The sequence below is a fragment of the Plecotus auritus genome (assembly GCF_963455305.1).
Source record: "Plecotus auritus genome assembly, chromosome: 5".
Classification (NCBI taxonomy): domain Eukaryota; kingdom Metazoa; phylum Chordata; class Mammalia; order Chiroptera; family Vespertilionidae; genus Plecotus; species Plecotus auritus.
The window spans coordinates 59,164,736-59,186,247 of NC_137776.1; the positions used below are offsets into that span (position 1 = coordinate 59,164,736).

General features: G+C 38.3%; 1 protein-coding gene across 9 annotated transcripts in view; it reads left to right on the plus strand.

Moving 5' to 3' along the window:
• The window catches only part of BAZ2B (bromodomain adjacent to zinc finger domain 2B), a 372,529-nt gene that overhangs the window by 153,849 nt on the left and 197,168 nt on the right, over nucleotides 1–21,512 (plus strand). For all 9 annotated transcript variants that reach the window (XM_080671184.1, XM_080671185.1, XM_080671189.1 and 6 more), the window contains one exon: nucleotides 6,304–6,346. The gene's annotated coding sequence lies outside the window, so the exon portion shown is untranslated. The remainder of the gene's footprint in view (nucleotides 1–6,303; nucleotides 6,347–21,512) is intronic.

Consider the following 21,512-nt stretch of genomic DNA (forward strand, 5'->3'; position numbering starts at 1 on the left):
AGCTGCCCATTTTCTATTCTTTTTTCCCTTGGATATCTTCCTCCATGAAATGAGAAAACAACTTTGAATCTTGATACCAACATAGTCAGTGTCTGTCACTGGAAAGCTTTGCTGCTTGTAGATTATCTAAATTGATTGGTGCCTTTCTAACATGGCAAAACTGCTTAACAAAACTTATATTAAACCTATATAATAAAAGGCTAATATGCAAATAGACCAAACAGTGGAACAACCAAACAACCGACCAACCAGTTGCTATGATGTGTGCTGACCACCAGGGGGTGCGTATGGAACATGGCGGGTGTTGGCTGCAGCGGGATGGTGGAGCAGGTGAACGTGGCTGCCAGACCAAGGCCAGGCACCGGTCGTTGTCATCGGGGTGAGCCTCTGGTGGTTACTGAAAATTCTTTGCTTCTGCGCACCACGATCCCGCCTGGGTCCCATCAGTGGGTGCGAGTGTGGCCGGCACTGTCAGCTCATGGGAGCAGCGGCAGCAGGAGCGGGGCTGTAGGCAGAGGTACGGGGGCCTCAGTGGGAAGGGCCAGCTCGTGGCCCACAGTTCCTTTTAAGGTGCACGAATTTGTGTAACTGGGCCCTTACTGTTATATAATGTCTTTTATTTGTATGCCCACTTGAGACTGTGAGGGCAGTCTTCTTTCATATATACCGTGTTACATGCTTAGTTGAAACTTGATGTTAAAGCTTGCTCATCTTTTTTCCTTACGACACAACAAAAAAAGAAAATAATTTGATAGCAAAAGCAGTTACCAAGGATCAGGACTGTTAAAATTGTTAATAAAATAGAATTTTCTTTCTGTGTTCTGTTGACATTTTAGTCATAAGAGTACATGAGTAAATGAAGGTGAACAAAGTATATCCAGGGAACAAAGTAAAACAAGTTGGACATTTTAAATACCAGGTAATATAAATGCACCTAAAGAAGCATAAAAGTTTTCTAAAACCTAAGACTATTTTCCCTTTCAAGCACTGTAATACATTAAGGATTCTATGATAATATAAATCTTTTTTCCACCAAACATAAATGTGAAATTTATGTGAAGATAATAAAATTTCTTCAGCATTTTTTCTGAAATGAACATATCCTACCCAACACAGTTGTTTTTTTCCCCCCATTTCTAAAAAATAGAGAAAAGAATATTTCAAATATTTAGTAGGATCATTTACAGTTCAATCCTTCTCTGGTTTTAGAAATGCCTAGTTGCGCTGCCATATGGTGGCTATTTAAATTTAAGTTAAAGTAATTAAAATTAATTAACATTTAAACGTCAGTTCCTTAGTCACACTAATCATTACAAGTGCTCAGTAGCCACATTTGGCTATGGGCTGGGTACTGAACAACACAAATATTGAACATTTATTTCTATATTGCGAACGTTTCATTGCACAGCACTGGATAGTGCATTCCATTAGTACGGTAGTAGATCAGGTGCTCACCAACTTTCCCAGGATATAGTTTCCTATTATTTACAGGTATGCTCCTTTCCTCCTGAAGAAATATTGCTTATCAAAGCCTGTGCTTTCTTTTTCTACCATATTTCCCCAACTAGTAATAATAAGAAAATAATGGTCAGGATTTGAAATAACTAGATGATCATGGAAACATGTTTAGATTTTTATAAAGCCTTAAAAGAGTGTGCCAAATTATGTGTAGTTTTGGTACTTTAAAAACAGTGATAGCCTGGCTGGTGTGTCTCAGTGGATTGAGCATCATCTCACTCACCAAGAGGTCACCAGTTCAATTCCCCATCAGGGCACATGCCCAGGTTGCCAGCTTGATTCCCAATAGGGGGCATGCAGGAGGCAGCCGATCCATGTTCCTCTCACACCAATGTTTCTATCTCTCTCTCCCTCTCCCTTTCTCTCTCTCTAAAAAAAAAAAATTAATAAAAAAAGAGTGATAGACACTGACTTTCCATTGTACAATGTAAGATTGCAACACTGAAACAGCCTATGAGTAGAATCTGATTTTTGAGATTATTTTTCATATGTAAAATTTAGAAATAATTTTTATTATATAAACATACCTTGAAAAAAACAGAACACAGAGAAAACATGAAACCGATATATAAATAAGTGATTAAGCATTTTAGTGACTATTATTTTAAATTAATTTAGAGTTAATCAGCATATCTTTCTATGTTCAGATTGAGTTGAGAAAAGACAGACTTATTTTTCTGTTCATTTGTGGGTTGTTTTTTTTTAAATCTTTTCAATAAGCTAGATAGGGATAAATAGATTGAAACATAGGTAGCGTTGTCAAGTAAAGGTTAAGATTTGTGTGCTAAAACTGATTACATAAGGAAAGACTTTCTCTGTTTTGTGGTAGACAAGGGAGAAACAGAAAGATAGTTACATGCTAATTACTGGAAAAATACTCATATAATTGTGTATCATGACTTAATATTTTTCCCCTACAGTTTAACATTGGTTGATGTTTTCCAAGACTAAATATAGTTGAGATTTTCTCTGCGCATATTTATTAAAATGGTGACTTTTAGAGAGAAATAGCACATTACTAATATATTAGTTGGATTATATTTTCATAAAATGTAGTATTACTTTTTATTTGTGTAATTGAAATATAGTCCCTAGTTTCAAGATGATTTTAAAGAATTGCCTTTTCCTTGTAAAAACCACTTAAAGATTTTTATGAGAAGACATAAGATTTGTCTGCCTTTAACCTCTAGTGTGATTTTAATTTCATGTATTTTTTTTTCTCCTGTATGTGCAAGTACCCAGTAACCATCTGCAAAAATTGCTGCCATGATGAAGGAATGCCTTTACCATTTTTTTATACTATAAGCTTTAGGGCTTTAAATAAAGTATGAATTTTTAACTGTAGATTGTCTTAATTATCTTGTATTTCCCCCCAAAAATAAAATATGAAATGGAACATTTACTTTTTTCTGTTTATTCAGTTATAGAAGCTGTTTTATTTTGTTACAAATGTTATTATTTTTAAAAATTAATACCTATTTGAATTACAGAATTTTGGAGAAAGTTTAATTGCTTCTTTCACAAAACTTTTTGTATAAACATCTTACCATTACAGACTTTTTTTTAAGTGTTGATTAAAGTTGCGAGCATAATGTTAGGAAGTAGTTCCTTGAAGTCAGGTCTTTGGATATAGAGTAATGTGTTTTATCTGTGTAGGCTTCTGATCTGATTGATACATTGGGGGCCTGGATAATTTAGAGAAAGTTTACAGTCTTATCGGACCCCTCCATGCATCATTTAAAGCTAACACATTCTCCTTTGTACAAATCTTTCCTCTTTTGCCTTCAATCAGTATATTTTCTATTTCTTTATTTCTTGGACTTAAACAAAACACCATACACAATTCTCTTGTTTCCCATTAGCCTTATTTATAGCTATCCCCCAATTTCTGCTGGTTGAGTATCTCCCCCTCCTCCCCACCACCTATTCATTCCCTTGGTGAACTCATTCATATTCTTAGCTTGAAGCAATTGTACTTTTTAAAATGACTGATTTACAAATCTTGAACTATTCTAAATTGCGTTTTCCACCTGTTATTGGGAAACATCTCCATTTGAATAGCCTATGGTAATCTTTGAGGTAATATTTCATTCTCTGCTGTCCTTGTTTCTGTACTTAATCTAGCATCAAGTCCTCTTATTTCTCCATTTAAGTTGGATCTTGGGTTTCCCATTCTCTCTACATTTCCTCATCTTCAGTATCCAGATCTCACACCAGTAATTAGCCTGCCTTTACATCACCCCACCTTGCATTAAAAAAAAACAAAAACACACACACACAAAAAAAAACTTCCTAAACTTTTCCTGCAGTGACTTTTTAAGATGTATAAGTTGTTATGGCATAATTTCCTTAATAATAACTGTAAGAATTTTTACTTATACTTCCCTCTGGGCATAGTGCTAGATGCAATAGGAAATCACTAAGTTATTATTCACTTATTCATTCAGCAGCTGTTTACTGAGTACTTACTGGGTCCCAGGTCCTATACTTGTGCTCCAGTTACCTTCTCCCATGGAGCTTTTAGCTAAAAATATTCTCTGGTGGTACAAGCTTCTCTGAGGAGGTGGCATTTGTTAAGAGATCTGAATGAAGTGAGTGAGGCAGTTCTATATGAAGATATGAGGGACAGTTGCTCCAGGCTGAGAGAACAGCAAGGGTCAAGGTGCCGAAGAGGGACATCCTATATAATAAAGATGTAATATGCAAATGGTCGTTACGCCGAAAGCGTAACGACCGACCGCATAACGACTGGATCACGGATCAGCAGGAGAGTGGGGCAGTGAGTTATAAGTGGGCAGCGGAGAGCTACAGGAAGGATCAGGGCAGTAAGCTATGAGGGGAGTTGGGGGGAGGGCGGAGGGAGCTACAGGAGGCGCGGCAGCGGGCAGAGAGCTACTGGAGGGCGGCAGCGAGCTACTGGCGAGCTACTGGTGCACGGATTCATGCACAGGGCTACTAGTGTTTGTATATTTGGGGAATATCAAAAAGGCCACTGTGACTGGAACATAGTAGAGAGCGAGTGCCATGGTAGGTATTGTGGGTTTTATCATGATGGGTAAGCCATTGAACAGTTTTGAATTATAGAGTGGTGTCTGCTGGTATATTTGTCACAGAGTTAAGAATAGAAGAAGGGAAACTATAATGGTAATATAGGAGAGCAATAGCTTGAATTAGCAAAATGAGAAGCAGTAGTGTTTTTTTTTTAAATGTTATTTTATTGACTTTTTACAGAGAGGAAGGGAGAGGGATAGAGAGTTAGAAACATCGATGAGAGAGAAACATTGATCAGCTGCCTCCTGCACACTCCCCACTGGGGATGTGCCCGCAACCAAGGTACATGCCTTTGACCGGAATCGAACCCGAGACCCTTCAGTCCGCAGGCCAACGCTCTATCCAGTGAGCCAAACCGGTTAGGGCAAGTGTTTTTGAGTTCAGGACAGTGGGAAGAAAACTCATTGGCAGGACGCATTGGATGAAAGGTGTATGATATAAAAAAGGAACCAAGGAAAACTCATTTTTTTTGTGCTTGGACAAGTCATGTATCTATCTTTTCTATCATCTATTTTCTCTGAGTATTTAATAAGAAATATCTCTTTTTCTGCTTATTTGAAAGAATTGTTATGAGGGTCTGATGAAATAATCCATGAGAGCCTATTGTGAATCTTAAAACATGGCTATTTTGTGTTACTTTTTAACACTAAACAGTTTAAAACTTACCTTTAATTAAGAAATATCTAAAAGCTTAGATTTTATAGGGAATAAGAACTCTAAGTCATATATAGCTTAGGAAATACTTTAATTTATAACTTCCCTTGGGTTTATAGGGTGTACTTTCTTCTCCATTATATTTTCAAATTTTAAAAGTTTTTGTCACTATTCATAAGGATTACCAGGAGGCAGTTTTTCCTATTAATTGATAATAAGAAGATCATATTCTGGCCATAAACTGAGCAGCTAATCTAATATTAGAGGAAAAGGTATAAGCAATACCTATCTTTTGTTTATACTATATTTAAGACACTGTAATTCTCTTCTTCTAAATATTTGGAAACAAAACTAACCCAAATGTCATATCATTCATTTACTAATATAGTATATTATATTAACCCTGGGTGTTGCTGATTATAAGCAAAATAAATCTACCATCTATATATAAAAGCCTAAGCAACCATCCGACTGTCTGACCGGTAGGTATGACACGCAATGACCACGAGGGGGTAGATGCTCCAACCGGTAGCTATGATGCACACTGACCACCAGGGGGCAGATGCTCAATGCAGGAGCTGCTGAGCAACAGCAATTTTGCAGAGTGCCCTTTCACACTCTGAGACTCCTCAGGGGATGTCGGACTGTTGGTTTCGGCCTGATCCCCACAGGTCAGGCCGAGGGACCCCACCTGCCGGAGGGACCCCGCTTACTCCGCAGATACCCTTCGAGCCCTAGCTCCACCCCAGGTGTGGCTGGCCGAGGAGGGACCTCGGGAGTTGGCTCCAGGGCGTGTCTGGCCCTTCTTGCCCAGTCTCGCCCCACCAGCCACCTTCTAATTAAATTCCTTTCAATGTGCACGAATCTGTGCACTGGGCCTACTATAATAATGGCCTATAAATAAACTTCAAGTGTTTTATGTTTATTTATATTGTGCTAATTGCACTTTTCTTGACAACTGTGTATCAATTTAAGTATGACTTATGGCATAAAGAAAGAGAAATTCTAAGCTTTTTAGTTTATGAAATTGCTTACTTAAGTATGATTCAGCTAAATTCTGTTTCTGCTTTCTTATTGCAGATTTCTCAACAGTGATGTCACAAGATTGACTACATTGATCACAGTAAGAACAAAATTAAGCTTTTAAGGATGTTTTGTTTTCTTTGAAAGTGAGAATTGAGTTAGCACATATTTATAATTTTAAAGTATTATTTTTTCAATAGGCAATTCAATGTTTATATTTTCAATGAATCAGAACTCATACTTCTAGTTATTAAAGACTTTTAAAATGTTGCTTTAAATGATTTTAAAACATCTAAAATGAAAATTACTTTTAATTTATAACTGAAATTGTATTAACATATTTTTGTCTGAATCATAATATGAACATCATCATTTTAGTTTTTGCTTTTCCTAAATAATGACAAAACATTTACAGTGATTTCACATTAGGAAAAAATTATAAAAATAAGGTTACTTGATACTGTAATCACTTATTAAGGCAAGACTGAAAACAGCCTTGAAAGGATTTTTTGGCTTCTTACTTAAAAGTTTTATTGATATTTAAATGAGTTATAAAGAGTCTTCAAAATATGGAGAGTCGTTGAAAAAGGATAGTTCTCTTACGTAACTGATACTTTTTCTTTTTAATTTTAAAGTATTAATTTCTACTGTGTATAATGAAATGTGTTAAAGAAAAACTTTATCTAAGGCCTTGATCCTCTTTATTATAAAATTCAAACTAGTAAATTCTCAATTGCAATAATGAGATTTTATGCATTTTTGGAAAATTACCTCTATATATAAAAGCCTAAGTGACCATTACGGCAGAACAACTGGAATGACCGGTTGCTATGATGTGCAATGACCACCAGGGGGCAGACACTTAATGCAGGAGTTCCCCCCTGGTGGTCAGTGTGCTCCCACAAGGGGAGCGCTGCTCAGCCAGAAGGTGGGCTCACGGCTGGCGAGCATAGCTGTGGCGGCACTGGGAGCCTCTCCCGAAGCCGTTGCAGCATTACCGAGCAGCGGCAGCAGGTGCAGCAGGCCGGGAGTAGTGTGCGAGGCGCAGCACCTGGCCCAGATTCGGTCTCTTCCCTGGCCGCCTGCTGCTTGGTGCACTGCTACATCCCCCGAGGGGTCCTGGATTGTGAGAGGGATGTCCAACTGCCCATAGGGATCTGGCCTAAACTGGCAGTCGGACATCCCCTGAGGTGTCCTGGATTGCAAGAAGGCACAGGCCGGGCTGACCCTCAATTCAGGAGCCAGGGGGCGTGCAGCGAGGCCTGGAGGCACATGCAATGGCCCAGGGATCCCAGGAACCGCAAGCCCAGAGCTTACTTTCCAATAAAAAAAATTGACAAAAAGAAGTGGCCAAATGCTGCTGCCCTGGAAAGAGCGGCTCCAGGAGGGAAAAGCCTCCCTAGGCCCCATCTGGCCCGGCTGGCACCCTGCAAAGGACCACGCACCAACCATGGCAGCGCCCCCCCACCGCGCTGCCCCCTGGTCCCACAGCTCGTGGCAACTCACCGGTGACGTGCCGGAAACACGGCCCCTCTGACTCCAACGTGACGCTGGTCGCGCAGACAGCCGCTTCCCGTCCTGCTCCAGACACAAGTGACAGGCTGTGCAGCGTCAGCTCTGGCTTCCAGCTTCTTGTCTGCCCCTTTGTATACTACATGCATTTGGGGGTGTGGCTTCAGCCTCCCCGGCCAATAGTGCTGCAGTACAGCCAGAGAGTGGCAGGACACAGCTACCAGTGCTGGCTGGGCATTGATTTGGCCGTGTGACTGATGTCCATGTCCAGTTACACTAAGTGTTTACATTTGGAAGGAAGCAGGACAGCCTGCTTCCGCTGCCCACGTCACCTTCTAGGCTAAGAAAGGCCTGCTGATCTCTGTGTTTCTCCTCCCATCTGGAATCAAAGCCTCTTGGGGATGAATGATCCCAGTGATGGCCCCAGCACATGCTCAGTGTCACTGTCATAGACATTCCCAGTCATTACAGCCCATTCCTCAGCCCGCAGTGCCCAGCTCCACCCACTGCCACTCCTCACCTATCACCCCTGAAGACCACCTTATGTTATCCTATTTGAAATGTGAGCAAGATCTCAAATGCCTCCATGTCCTTTTTTTTTAATAGCTCCCTTGCCCTACCTTCCTCTAAAAACCTTGCATTTTAAAAATACATATTTGATTGATTTCAGAGAGGGAAATAGAGATAGAACCATCATTGATGATAGAGAATCATTGATTGGCTGCTGCCTGCACATTCCAAACTGGGTATTGAAACCTCCTGTGGCTTCCCCACCCCCCTGCCCCCAAGGGAAGGAGGTGGAGGGGAGGCGGGGAGGCAGGGAACCTGATTGGCCCTGATCACCAGCCAGGCCTAGGAACCCTACCCATGCACAAATTTTGTGCACTGAGCCTCTAGTTCTTTTTTTTTTTTTAATAAATCTTTATTGTTCAGATTATTGCAGATGTTCCTCTTTTTCCCCCCATAGCTCCCCTCCACTTGATTCCCCTCCCACCCCATGCCCTTACCCCCCTGCCAGTGTCTTCATCCATAGGTGTAAGATTTTTGTCCAATCTCTTCCTGCACTCCTCATATCCCCTCCCCCCCGAGAATTATCAGTTCACTCACTTTCTATGCCCCTGATTCTATTATATTCACCAGTTTATTCTGTTCATCAGATTTTTTATTCACTTGATTTTTAGATTCACTTGTTCATACGTATGTATTTGTTGTCACCTTGTTGTTCATAATTTTTATCTTTACCTTTTTCCTCTTCTTCCTCTTCTTAAAGAATACCTTTCAGCATTTCATATAATCCTGGTTTGGTGGTGATGAACTCATTTAGCTTTTTCTTTTTTCTTTTTTGTTTTGTTTTGTTTTTAATAAATCTTTATTGTTCAGATTGTTACATATGTTCCTCTTTTTTTCCCCCATAGCTCCCCTCCACCTGATTCCCCACCCCACCCCATGCCCTTACCCCCTGCCACTGTCTTCATCCATAGGTGTAAGATTTTTGTCCAATCTCTTCCCGCACCCCTCACACCCCCTTTCCCCGAGAATTGTCAGTCCACTCCCTTTCTATGTCCCTGATTCTATTATATTCACCAGTTTATTCTGTTCATCAGATTTTTTATTCACTTGATTTTTAGATTCACTTGTTGATAGGTATGTATTGGTTGTCATTTTGTTGTTCATAATTTTTATCTTTACCTTTTTCTTTTTCTTCCTCTTCTTAAAGAATACCCTTCAGCATTTCATATAATCCTGGTTTGGTGGTGCTGAACTCCTTTAGCTTTTTCTTGTCTGTGAAGCTCTTTATCTGACCTTCAATTCTAAATGGTAGCTTTGCTGGGTAGAGTAATCTTGGTTGTAGGTTCTTGGTGTTCATCACTTTGAATATTTCTTGCCACTCCCGTCTGGCCTGCATAGTTTCTGTTGAGAAATCAGCTGACAGTCGTATGGGTACTCTCTTGTAGGTAACTAAAGATTTTTCTCTTGCCACTTTCAAGATTCTCTCTTTGTCTTTTGCCCTTGGCATTTTAATTATGATGTGTCTTGGTGTGATCCTCTTTGGATTCCTCTTGTTTGGGGTTCTCTGTGCTTCCTGGACTTGTAAGTCTATTTCTTTCACCAGGTAGGGAAAATTTTCTGTCATTATTTCTTCTAATAGGTTTTCAATATTTTGCTCTTTCTCTTCTTCTGGCACCCCGATAATTCAGATGTTGGTATGCTTAAAGTTATCCCAGAGGCTCCTTACACTATCTTCATATTTTTGGATTCTTTTTTCTTTTTGTTTTTCTGGTTGGGTGTTTTTTGTTTCCTCATGTTTCAAATCTTTGGTTTGATTCTTGGGGTCCGTTGGTCTACTGTTGAATTTCTGTATATTCTTTTTTTTTTTAATATATTTTTTATTGATTTTTTACAGAGAGGAAAGGAGAGGGATAGAGAGTTAGAAACATCGATGAGAGAGAAACATCAATCAGCTGCCTCCTGCACACCCCCTACTGGGGATGTGCCTGCAACCAAGGTACATGCCCTTGACTGGAATTGAACCTGGGACCTTCAGTCCGCAGGCTGATGCTCTATCCACTGAGCCAAACTGGTTAGGGCAAATTTCTGTATATTCTTTATTTCAGACAGTGTATGCTTAATTTCTGACTGGTCCTTTTCCATTTTTTTTTTTTTTTTTTTGGCATTCTCATTAAGATCCTTAAAGGTCTCACTAAGTTCCTCAGAGGTTTCTAGAAGATTCTTGAGTAACCTTATAACTGTGGTTTTGAACTCTATGTCCAGTAGTTTGCTTTCCTCCATTTCTTTCATTAGTGACATGTTTCTTTGTCTCCGCATTTTGGCTGCTTCCCTGTGTTGATGGAGTGGCTTTGTGTGGTAGGTGACCTATAGGGCCCAGTGGTTCAGCCTCCCCAATCACCTGAGGTGGACACTCTTCGTGCACCCCTTTGTGGGCTGAGTGCACAGTCTTGTTGTAGTTAAACCTTGATTGCTGTTGGTATACTGGGAGGAATTGACCTCCAGGCCAATTGGCTGTGAGGACCTGCTGTGTCTATAATGGAAGAACTGCTGTGCTAGAGACACCCTTATGGGGCAGGACTTGTTTCAGTGGGGTTTTGGTGCTCACTGAGTCTGCTTCTTGAGTGTGTCACTTATGGATTTGAGGAGTTGAAATCTGGTGTCGTCTCACACTGACCACTAGCTACACTGGTTCCTGGATCTCCAAGGAGGTACAGGTCAGCTACTGTCTGAGTCCACCCAGCAGGAGCTACAGCGAGATCTGTAGATTTCTCCTTTTTGCTTGCGGTTTGGAAGTTTTGGAGCTGTCTGACCGGAGCTGCAGTTTGTTAGGTTAAGCTGCGATAGGGCATGCCATTCATATGCAAAAGCTGCTGCGCACAGTTTGAGTGGGATTGTAAATTGGGCGGGACGAGGTCTCAGGGAATCACCAGGGCATGGCAAACAGCGATGGCTGCCAGTCAGTTGTCTCTGCATCTCCGCATTTCCGTGTCCCCATGTCCTGCACCCTAGCGCAGTAAACAATGATTCCTGCATGTACCTCTGCAAGAAAGCCACCCTCACTTTCCGACCCCATGGCAGACAATCCAGCTTCTCCCCGTAGGAGTCTGGGTCCCCAGAGTCTCGCCAGAAACTGGAGTTCAGAGCATTCGGGAGCTTGTGTCTCCCTATGGATTGAAAAATACAGCACACCCAGTCGCCAGCCGCCAGCCTGATTTGCGTGCCTCCGTACCTCTGCTTTTCCGTGCTTGTGCACATCCTACCCGGTCTCAATGCTCTTTTCTCTTTCCTTCTAGTTGTAGAACTTCTACTCAGCCAGCTTTCCCATGGTTCTGGGTGATAGATGTTTTGTCTTTTAGTTGTAGTTTTAGTGTGGTAGTGAGAGGCAGCACGTACAGGTGTATACCTTATGCCACCATCTTGATTTCTCCTCCCGGGACTCTAGTTTTAAATAACAGACATACATTTTGAGTAAATGATTTACTCAATAAGCCTGCTTCTTTAATCCTATTTTAGTTGTTTACTAAGTATAGAAGCAGTAATTATAAAAAATGCTATATATATATATATATATATATATATAAAATTTTTGTATTTATGTTTTAACATTTTTTGGAAAACCTGTTTATTGTTAAGTTTAACATTTTTTAGAGGCCAAAGAGAAAATTTATTGTATTGGTAAAGGCTTTTCATCATAGAGTCTATAGATGTTTATGGCATGTTCATTTTCCTAAGGGAGCATTTTAGCTATTTCTGATTTGTAGCTCTTTGCTTGTTTGTTTTTTCTTAATTAGTACTTATTGCTCTGATAATTTACAACAAATATTAATATATTTATGTAGCAGCATTGTGTTTAATATCTAGTGCTTTTATAATCAAGGAAGTTTAAAATTACCTTTGGATGAATAAGGTGTGTGTTTTGTTTTGTTTTTTAGTTTAAAAATGCTGTCTCCTACAGTCCATTTTGAGGATAATATTTACAGAGTATTTAATTGCAATTGTTTTAAATTTAAGAATTTCAGAGAGGTACTATTCAATATTATCAGATATTAAATAAGTTAAAGACTAAGAAGTATTCATTTGAGAGGTTCCCACATGCCTGAAAATAGAAACTCTTACTTTGTAATAATGTCAGGGTCATGAGGATTTCTCCATCCTCCTAAGTGAAGAAAAGAGGGTAGATTTCCACACTGACTTCAGTTGAGAGTGCTATTGAGAGAGCAGTTCAAGTGTTGACTATGGGGCTGGAATAAAGTGAGTACTTAGAGAAAATGAACGGTTAAGGGACTAATCAGAGATAGAGAAGCTGATGAAATAAGATTATAAAGTAAGAGCTAAAAGAGCAGAAAGTTGTGATTAGAGAGGGGGATATTATAGATTGTTTCAGTGCTGAAGTTGTAGTATTTATATTTTATATAATGTACACCTGATTTTTTTTTCTCAGAAATTTTCAGAACTCAAGAGAACTTTTATTTGCTCCCCCCGCCATGTTACAATCCATAGAAATGCCAAAATCTTCTGATATTGCTTCTTCTTGGCCAACATTAGTTCCACTGAAGTCTGTATAGGCTCCTCAGTTTAATCTTATTAAAGCATTAAAACTAGTGAACATTTAAAAATTTTTCTCTTTGAAGATATTTAGTGACTTCTCATTTTCTACAAGATCAAATACAGATTATTTAACTTGGTATTCAAAATCCCTAATCAGTTTAGCTCTCACATGTTTCCCTGCCAAATACCTACAATCAAGAGAAAGAATCCTAAACTGTACCCAGTGTGGACTACATACATTTTGGCTCCATACTTGCATTCATGTCATTTCCTTTTTCTAGAATATTCTTTTTTCTTTTTAGGCTTTTATTTCTTCTGATGCCTTGTCCACATGTAGTCATCCCTCTGAGGCCTTCCCTAATCGTCCTAATTGAAAGTGATTCTCTCTCCCTAGTAGTTTGCTAATGCTTAATTTTTATTATTCCTGTGTTATTGATAACATGTTTGCTCTTGTATTTTCCATATTTTAATACATGTTTTCCAGTTGTACTTAGCAAATGAATATTAAGCAGATGTTTTCCAGTAATCATAAATATCCCAGAAAGAGATAAATTAATTAGTATCTTTAGTTTTCTTATATTAAAATTGAAATAAAAGTATTAATACATGAAGATCCAAAATTAAACCATTGGGAAACAGGGTGTATAGAAGAAGCATAGATTTTAGAACAAGAGAGAGTTCAAATACTGTATGCTAGGTATGTGACCTTCAGTCCCTCTTTGTGTGTGCCTCAGTATCTTCACCTGTAAAATGATGTATTACATACATTTAAGAGGATTGGCTGCACAAGCTCCAGCAAGGAGATTGATTAGGTCTATTGATTTAATGTGCTTTTATTTGGGAAGGGAGTCCCAGACTTCACTAGAATGTGAACATCTTAAAAGGTGAGAATGAACTTTAGAACAGTTTAGACTGTGCTACATTTTTCATATATAACAGGTGAGAAAACCAAGGTCCAGGGAGTTTGAAAGAGAATAATATGCGTAGTGGTAAAGAACATGAACTGGGATCAGAAACACCTTTTAAGTTTGTGTTCTGATATTTATATAGCTGTTGTGATCTTGAGTAAATTACATAGTCTAAGATCCAGTCTTCTCTCTAAAGAAGAGATAATATTTATATTCAGAAGTGTTGTGAATATTAGATGAAATAATGCTGAGAAAGCACAGCACAGAGAATGATACATACTAAATTCTTTGACCCTTCATCATGATCATCATCATCATCATAGTGTGAGATCTTGGCCTAAAACTGGTTTTGCTTTATCCCATTATAATTTTTACTATCCTGTTTTGTTATCACCTCTTACTTGATTAAAAATCTCTGAACACACCTGTCAATCCATCTTCAATCTGTGATGACATTTTAATTATTTTTAAAAGACATTTTATACTTTGATTTAGAACAAAAGAGTCTAAGTGAAAATAAACTCTACCACTTCTTATCTAATCAGCAGCAAAAATATTAGATGCATAATATGTTATGGTCTTAAGAAGCTGTACTTGACAAAGAGGGGCCTGGCAAAGGACTCTTAAATTATCTTAAAAAACACAGGTATTGGGTGAATATTGCTTTAAAGTATGGGTAATTCAATCATGAAATAAATTGCATAGAAAAAAAATTTCTAAACAGCCTTTATGGGAAGTATAATAAAAAAGTCATTGATTTATTTCTTCTCAAATCTCCTCAAATCCTGCCTTCTCTGAGAGTATTCATGTAATTTTACTTGCATGAAGTTTGTTTATATGTAATTTTATTAACACAATGGCTATATTTTATTTTTAAATATTTTTATTTAGTATTTTACTATATACTTAATAATTGGTTACAAAGAAAGTTTTAAAATAATTAAAGTGTCTTTTTCCATTTTTATTAAAATTCCTTTTGTCCTCTTGGTAATTTTATTATGAATATTACTTAAAATTTATAGAGATTAATTAATCTCTACCAATAGAAATATTTAACTTAAAACTTGAAATTTAGAAGGAATTACTGTTAAATTTTACAATGTGTACACTAGTGGAAATATTAGTGTTATATAATAAATTTAAAATGTCAGCCACCTGTAACAGGTAAGATATAACCAAGTGTGGCAATGGCTGATCCTTGTCCCCTAATGCCCATTTTCTTCCTCTATTAATTTTTTCTCCAGCATATCACTACCTGGAATTAAAATATCACTTCCCAGCTTTCCTTGCAGCTAGATATGGTCATGTGACTAAGTTTTAGCTAGAGATACATAAGCAGAAGTACTGTGTGCAACTTGCAGAAAATACCCTTAATGGAAGGAGGTATACTCCCTTTTTCTCCCCCTTTCTCCTTTCTGGCTGAAATGTGGATGTGATAATTGGACAAAAAAATGGAAATCACAAACTAAGAATGGGCAAGGCAATATAAGATAGAAAGTCCCTAATAACTTCAGGTTATCACCTGTCCACATTGGCCTGTCTATATCTCGATTCCGTTTTTGTTTGTTTGTTTTTAATTTTCTTTATTGATTTTAGTGACAGAGGGAGGGAGAGAGAAAGAGAGAGAGAGATTGGTTGTTCCACCTATTTATGCATTCATTGGTTGCTTCTTGTATGTGCCCTGACCAGAAATTGAACTTGCAGCTTGGTATATTGGGTTCACCGCTCTAACCAACTGAGCTACCTGACCAAGGCTGGTGTTTTGTTTTTTTTGTGTGTGTTGTGTGTGTGTATATGTGTGTGTGTGTGTGTATTGTGTGTGTTTAATTGTAATCAGCAAGGAGTCTAGCACCTGGACTAAGGAAATATTTTCTGAATTAAAGTGACTTAAACTTTAATCTGTTAGACATCATTCTCTTCCACTCACACTTTTTACAACACCAACGTACGTTCTGTGAGATGTACGTTACAGAAACTTTAGTCACGTAGCGTATAAAATACAAATATATTCTGCAGAAACTGGTTTAGAGATGAGAAGAGGGTACTATAGATTGAGTTTTGGGATTGTGATATTTGACTCATTCTTTTTTTTCTGTAAAGACACCAAGAAAAACTGTGAAGGAGAAAAGATTTTGATAAAAATGGAAAATTCCTTATTGTATAGCGTCAAAAGGATACCCGAGTTAGCATGTCATAGGTCTTAAAAACTCTAACTTATATAAATATTCCTGATTCTGTCTTTATTTGAATGTACTAAAAAACATAACTTCAATAGGTACATTTCCATCATAATGTAAGACAGTACATATAAACTTTTCCAGATGCAAAGTAGGCCAGTCATTTTGTGAATATAGCACATCTGATGCTTGCAATTTTTTTTCCTCTCAGAAAGAAACTCTTCAACTTTTGTTCTTAAAATTCATGATTTTTTTTAACGCCCTTACTACTGAATATTCCTACATGTCTTTTAAAAATTTGGTTGTTTTATAGTTTCATTGTTAATCTTATGAAAAGGAAATTTAAACGTACACACTTGGCACTAAACTCAAATGTCACAGCTGTCCTCAAATGCTACCTCCCCCATAAAACCTCTGGATCCCCTTTGCAGTTGAAATTAATCTCCCTATCATTTCTGCCTTTCTGGTAGCTGTTGTTTTTATTATAGCATTGTTTCTCAACACTGGAGTCTTTGGATCTGAGTATGTAGGTACATTTTCTGTGGGGAAAGAGAAAGAGTTTGCTATAAGAATTTAAAATTTTGGGGGTTAATATGAAAGAAATTAATTTAAGCATATTCTTGTATCATCTGGGATGCTTACCTTATAACCAATTATCATCATGAACTTTCAGGGCTGTGCTTATGTTTAATTATGTTTAATGAGTAAAGAACAAAACTAGATTTGATCTGTACAAATGCTTCATTTGTACCAAGTGAAGACCAGATGACATCAGAGTAAGCTTAATTAAAGCTTCGTATTTGTGAGTAGAAAAAATGGTGGGAATTTCAAATTGTTTGGAGAACACTGCACTGTAAGATAGTCCTGCCAAACTAAAATGTAATCCTATCTAATAAAGAGGGGATATGCTAATTGACCCTCATGCCGTCGCAAGATGGCGGCACCCACAGCCAATAAGGAGGGAATATGCTAACTGACTGCCCCGCCCTCAAAGATGGCAGCGCCCACAGCCAATAAGGAGGGAATATGCTAATTGACTGCCCTGCCCTCAAAGATGGCGGTGCCCACAGCCAATAAGGAGGAATATGCTAATTGACTTTCACACGCTCAAAGATGGCGGTGCCCACAGCCAATAAGGAGGAATGTGCTAATTGACTACCCCGCCCTCAAAGATGGCGGCACCCATAGTCAATAAGGAGGGAATATGCTAATTGACTTTCACGTGCTCAAAGATGGCGGCGCCCAGTCCCCTCAGCCCCCCAGCCGCTCAGGGCCAGCCCAAGGCACAGGCAAGCAGGTAACCAGGGCCAGCCAAGGCTTGCACTGCCGTCAGTGGCAGCAGCAGAGGTGTGATGGGGCGTTGCCTTCCCCAAATCACTGGGTCGCCTCCCACCCCTGAGGGCTCCTGGACTGTGAGAGGGGGCAGGCTGGGCTGAGGGACCCCCCTCCAGTGCATGAATTTTCATGCATTGGGCCTCTAGTTGGAAAATAATGGGAAGTAGCAGTCAGTACCATATTTTTGTTGAATATGATGATTTCATTTTAGCAAAACATCATGTGACAATTTAAAATCTTAGCTTTGTAGCTTTTATTTTATAAATTTGTTCTTTAGTGCTATGAGTGAATCAGACTGAAGCCAGGAGAAGAGTTTATTCTTATGCATAGTTTTACTTTTCTATGTATTTCAGTAACATTATAATTTAATTTAAATCAACACATGTGTTCACAAGACATTTTTTCTTTATAAGGTTCCATACAAAACTTAAGTTTCAGAAATACTCTTTTTTTAATAGACTCATAGGACTTCAAATATTTTTTCATTTGTGGGTCTCATATTTCTTTTTTTTTTTGCTATTTTTTTCTTTTTTGTTTAATTTATTGGGGTGGCATTGATTAATAAAATTATATAAGTTTCAGGTGTACAATTCTATAATACATGATCTGTATATTGTATTGTGTGTTTACCACCCCAAGTGAAGTCTCTTTCCATCACCATTTATTCCCCTTATACCTTCTTCTACCTCTCCTCTTCTCCTCAGAAATATTCTTATAGCATCCTTATCTGCCTTATGAGATGAGCTGTGTGTTTTCTGTTTCACTTATTAGTTTGTAAAGTCCTTACAATCTAGTAAAGGCATAGATTATGTTTCATTTATTCTTGCAATCCCCTTAAAGTCTGTTAAAAAGCCTTGTACCCAATAGTGCACAGCAGTTTATGCAATAAACTGGCCTATGCTGCTGTTCCTTAGTGTGTTGAGACTCTGTCAGATTGAACCAAAATGGATAAACATATAGAAAACATGTAGGGGCTATACATTTTAACGATTTGAAATTCATACAAGTTAACAAAATCCTCTTTTTAAAATTAAATATCCCCTAGGACAGTGGTCGGCAAACTCATTAGTCAACAGAGCCAAATATCAACAGTACAACAATTGAAATTTCTTTTGAGAGCCAAATTTTTTAAACCTAAACTTCTTCTAACGCCACTTCTTCAAAATAGACTCGCCCAGGCCGTGGTAGTTTGTGGAAGAGCCACACTCAAGGGGCCAAAGAGCCACATGTGGCTCGCGAGCCGCAGTTTGCCAACCACGGCCCTAGGATTTTGATTACTTAAAGTATTGAATGAATTATTATAATTTGATAATCAAAAGATACATAGGGTAACAAGGGAGAATGAAAGATTTCATGGCAGGCTAGAACCGAATGTAGAGATGTAACCAGAGTGCTTCAGGGAAGAGGACAGTACTCCATTGCAAAAAAATGTAGTTTTATGTAATTATGGCAGCTTGAGAGCACTGGTTTTCCCAGTAGAGGAGACACAAGAGAAGAAGGGAAGGGAAAATGGATGTGGAAAGGTACTAAAGACATTATCTCCTTCCTTTGGGATGTTGCCTGAAGCCACAGTGCCTAGGTAGTGCTCTCTTTAGCTTAGATCAGGGGTGGGGACCATTTTTTCTGCCAAGGACTATTTGAATATTTATAACATCATTCTTGAGAGAGACAAAATTATCAACTTAAAAATTAGCCTGTTATAATTGGTCAAACATTTAATTAACTCACTCATAATGCCTTGGCAAGGTCAGACCAAATGAGAGCTGGACATTCCCCACCCCTGGCTTAAATGGAAGTAAAGCTGGCATAAATTTAAGTCTTCTAGAATACTATAACAAATACATTTTTTAATTTTCCAATTCTGTTGTGGTATATTTTTGTATGATGTTGCTATAGCATAGAGTCAGTTGTCTTGCTAACTTCTTCAATGTCTCCCCGTTTTGTACTTAAATTGAATTACCTGTAACTATCAAAGCCATTCAAAGTTAGTCATGTCCTATCTACATAACTTCATTTCCCTCTGCTTTGCAACACATAGATTGTTTTTAGTCATACCATTCCTATAGCCAACATATATAGTGATGCTTTTGTCTGCATATCTTTTTACATACATCATTTTCTTTTCTTGAAGTAGTTCTCTCTATATTTTACCAATTTTTTCTTCAGGTGATCTTGTAGTCTTTTATGACAACTGAGTTCCCTTTCCTCTCAACATTTGATCTTCATTTTCTGCCACAGATCTCTTTTTAAAATTTTAGGACTTCTATTTCCAGCTCTGTATGTGACATTGGTACCTGACCACAGGCACTAAATTCAACATGTCTAAACTTAAACTCATTATTTTCCAATGTCGTATAAACCTTACTCTCTTTATATGTAGGCTCTATCGGTTAGTGATAACCAACATCTACTCAGCTACCTAAGCTAAAAATATTAGTTACCTGCAACTACTTTTTCAAAAACTCTCATCTATTTTGACTTCAAATCCTATTGATTCTCTATATGCAGTGTAAGAATGAGAGCTAATGTTTATGAAGGGTTTGCTGTGCACCAGACACTAATCTAAGCATTTGATCTGTTAACTCATTTAATCTTCCTAACAACTTTATCATTTCTGTTTTACATAAAAAAGACATGTATTTGCTAACAAAAGTGCACAAGAACACTATGAAACTGTCTATCCATATTAAAAAAACACAAACAAACAGAAAAAATATTTGGATCTGAATGAGCCTGGTTTATAAGAAATATAGTAAGGACAGAGGGACATATTAAATGATGCCAGGAGGGTAAAATCAGGAAAGTCCCAACTGGGAAACTTTAGAAGACAAAATACCTATTTTCGTCAACTAAAAATATTAATGACAAAATAGACTTGTGTGGGGATATGGTGAGAGTAGTTACAGATTTAGTAGACTTGAGAGACATATGAGTATTTTTAAAAATATATTTTGATTGATTTCAGAGAGGAAGGGAGAGGGAGAGAGAGAGAGAAACATCAATGATGAGAGAGAATCATTGATTGGCTGCCTCCTGCATGCCCCCTACTGGAGACTGAGCCTGAAACCTGGAATTGAACCAGTAATCTGGTTCATAGGTCTATACTGAACGACCAAGCCACACCTGGCTGGGCAGTTTCTTACATTTTTTTAATGGTCAACCTAGTGGGTGTGAAGTGGTGAACTGTGTCCTGCACTGTCAGGGGTGAACCTGAGGAGGGGCGGTGAAGGATTAAAGAAGACAGACAAGAGAATACAGTTGGGACCAGGTGGATCACTGCCTGGATGAGGAAACAGTGACCCAGACGGTAAGCTGAAGCTTTATTTTATAAGTCAGATCACACAAAGCAAAGCAAGGGGAGTGGTCAACATGTTTACAATGTTCTTGCGAGTTTCAGATCTATTTCTTTACTCAAGCCTTGTTTTGGCAGCACTTGCTGCAACACCCACAGTCTGTTAGCTACCTAGGAACAAGGGAAGACTGTAAGGTCAAGCTTACAACCATAGCCTTTTGGCTATAATTGTGCTGGGAGGGCTTTGCCCTCCAAGCTGGGGCTTGTATGTGGCTTTGCCACAAGTCAGTCCGAGGCTTGAACCTGTTCGATGTAGCCGCTCTCTACAAAGTGGTATCTCACTGTGGTTTTGATTTGCTTTTCCTTGATGACTAAATGATGTTGAGCATCTTTTTACATACTTATTAGGTTTTTGTATACCTTCTTTAGATAAATGTCTATTCAGACCCTTTGCCCATTTTTCAATTGACTTTTAAAAAATATAATTTTATTGATTTCAGAGAGGAAGGAAGAGGGAGAGAGAGATATAAACATCAATGATGAGCGAGAGTCATTGGTCGGCTGCCTCCTGCATGCCCTACACTGAGGATCCAGCCCGCACGCAACCTGGGCATGTGCCCAGACTGGGAATCAAACCCTGACCTCCAGGTTCATAGGTCAATGCTCAACCACGGAGCCACACCAGCCAGGCGACTACTTCAAAATATTACCTACTTCTACAACTTCAAGTTTGCTCAGAAATTAAGATGCTGTGTTATATATAAAACTGAGAAGAAATCCCAAATCATATTAAGTCTAGTACCCATTTAAATTTTTTTTAATTTTTTTTATTAATTTTTTTTTTGAGAGAGAGACTGATTTGTTGTTCCAATTATTTATGCATTCACTGGTTGCTTCTTGTATGTACCCTGACCGGAGATTGAACCTGAAACCTTGATATATTGGGACGATGCTCCAACCAACTGAGCTACCTGGCCAGAGCAA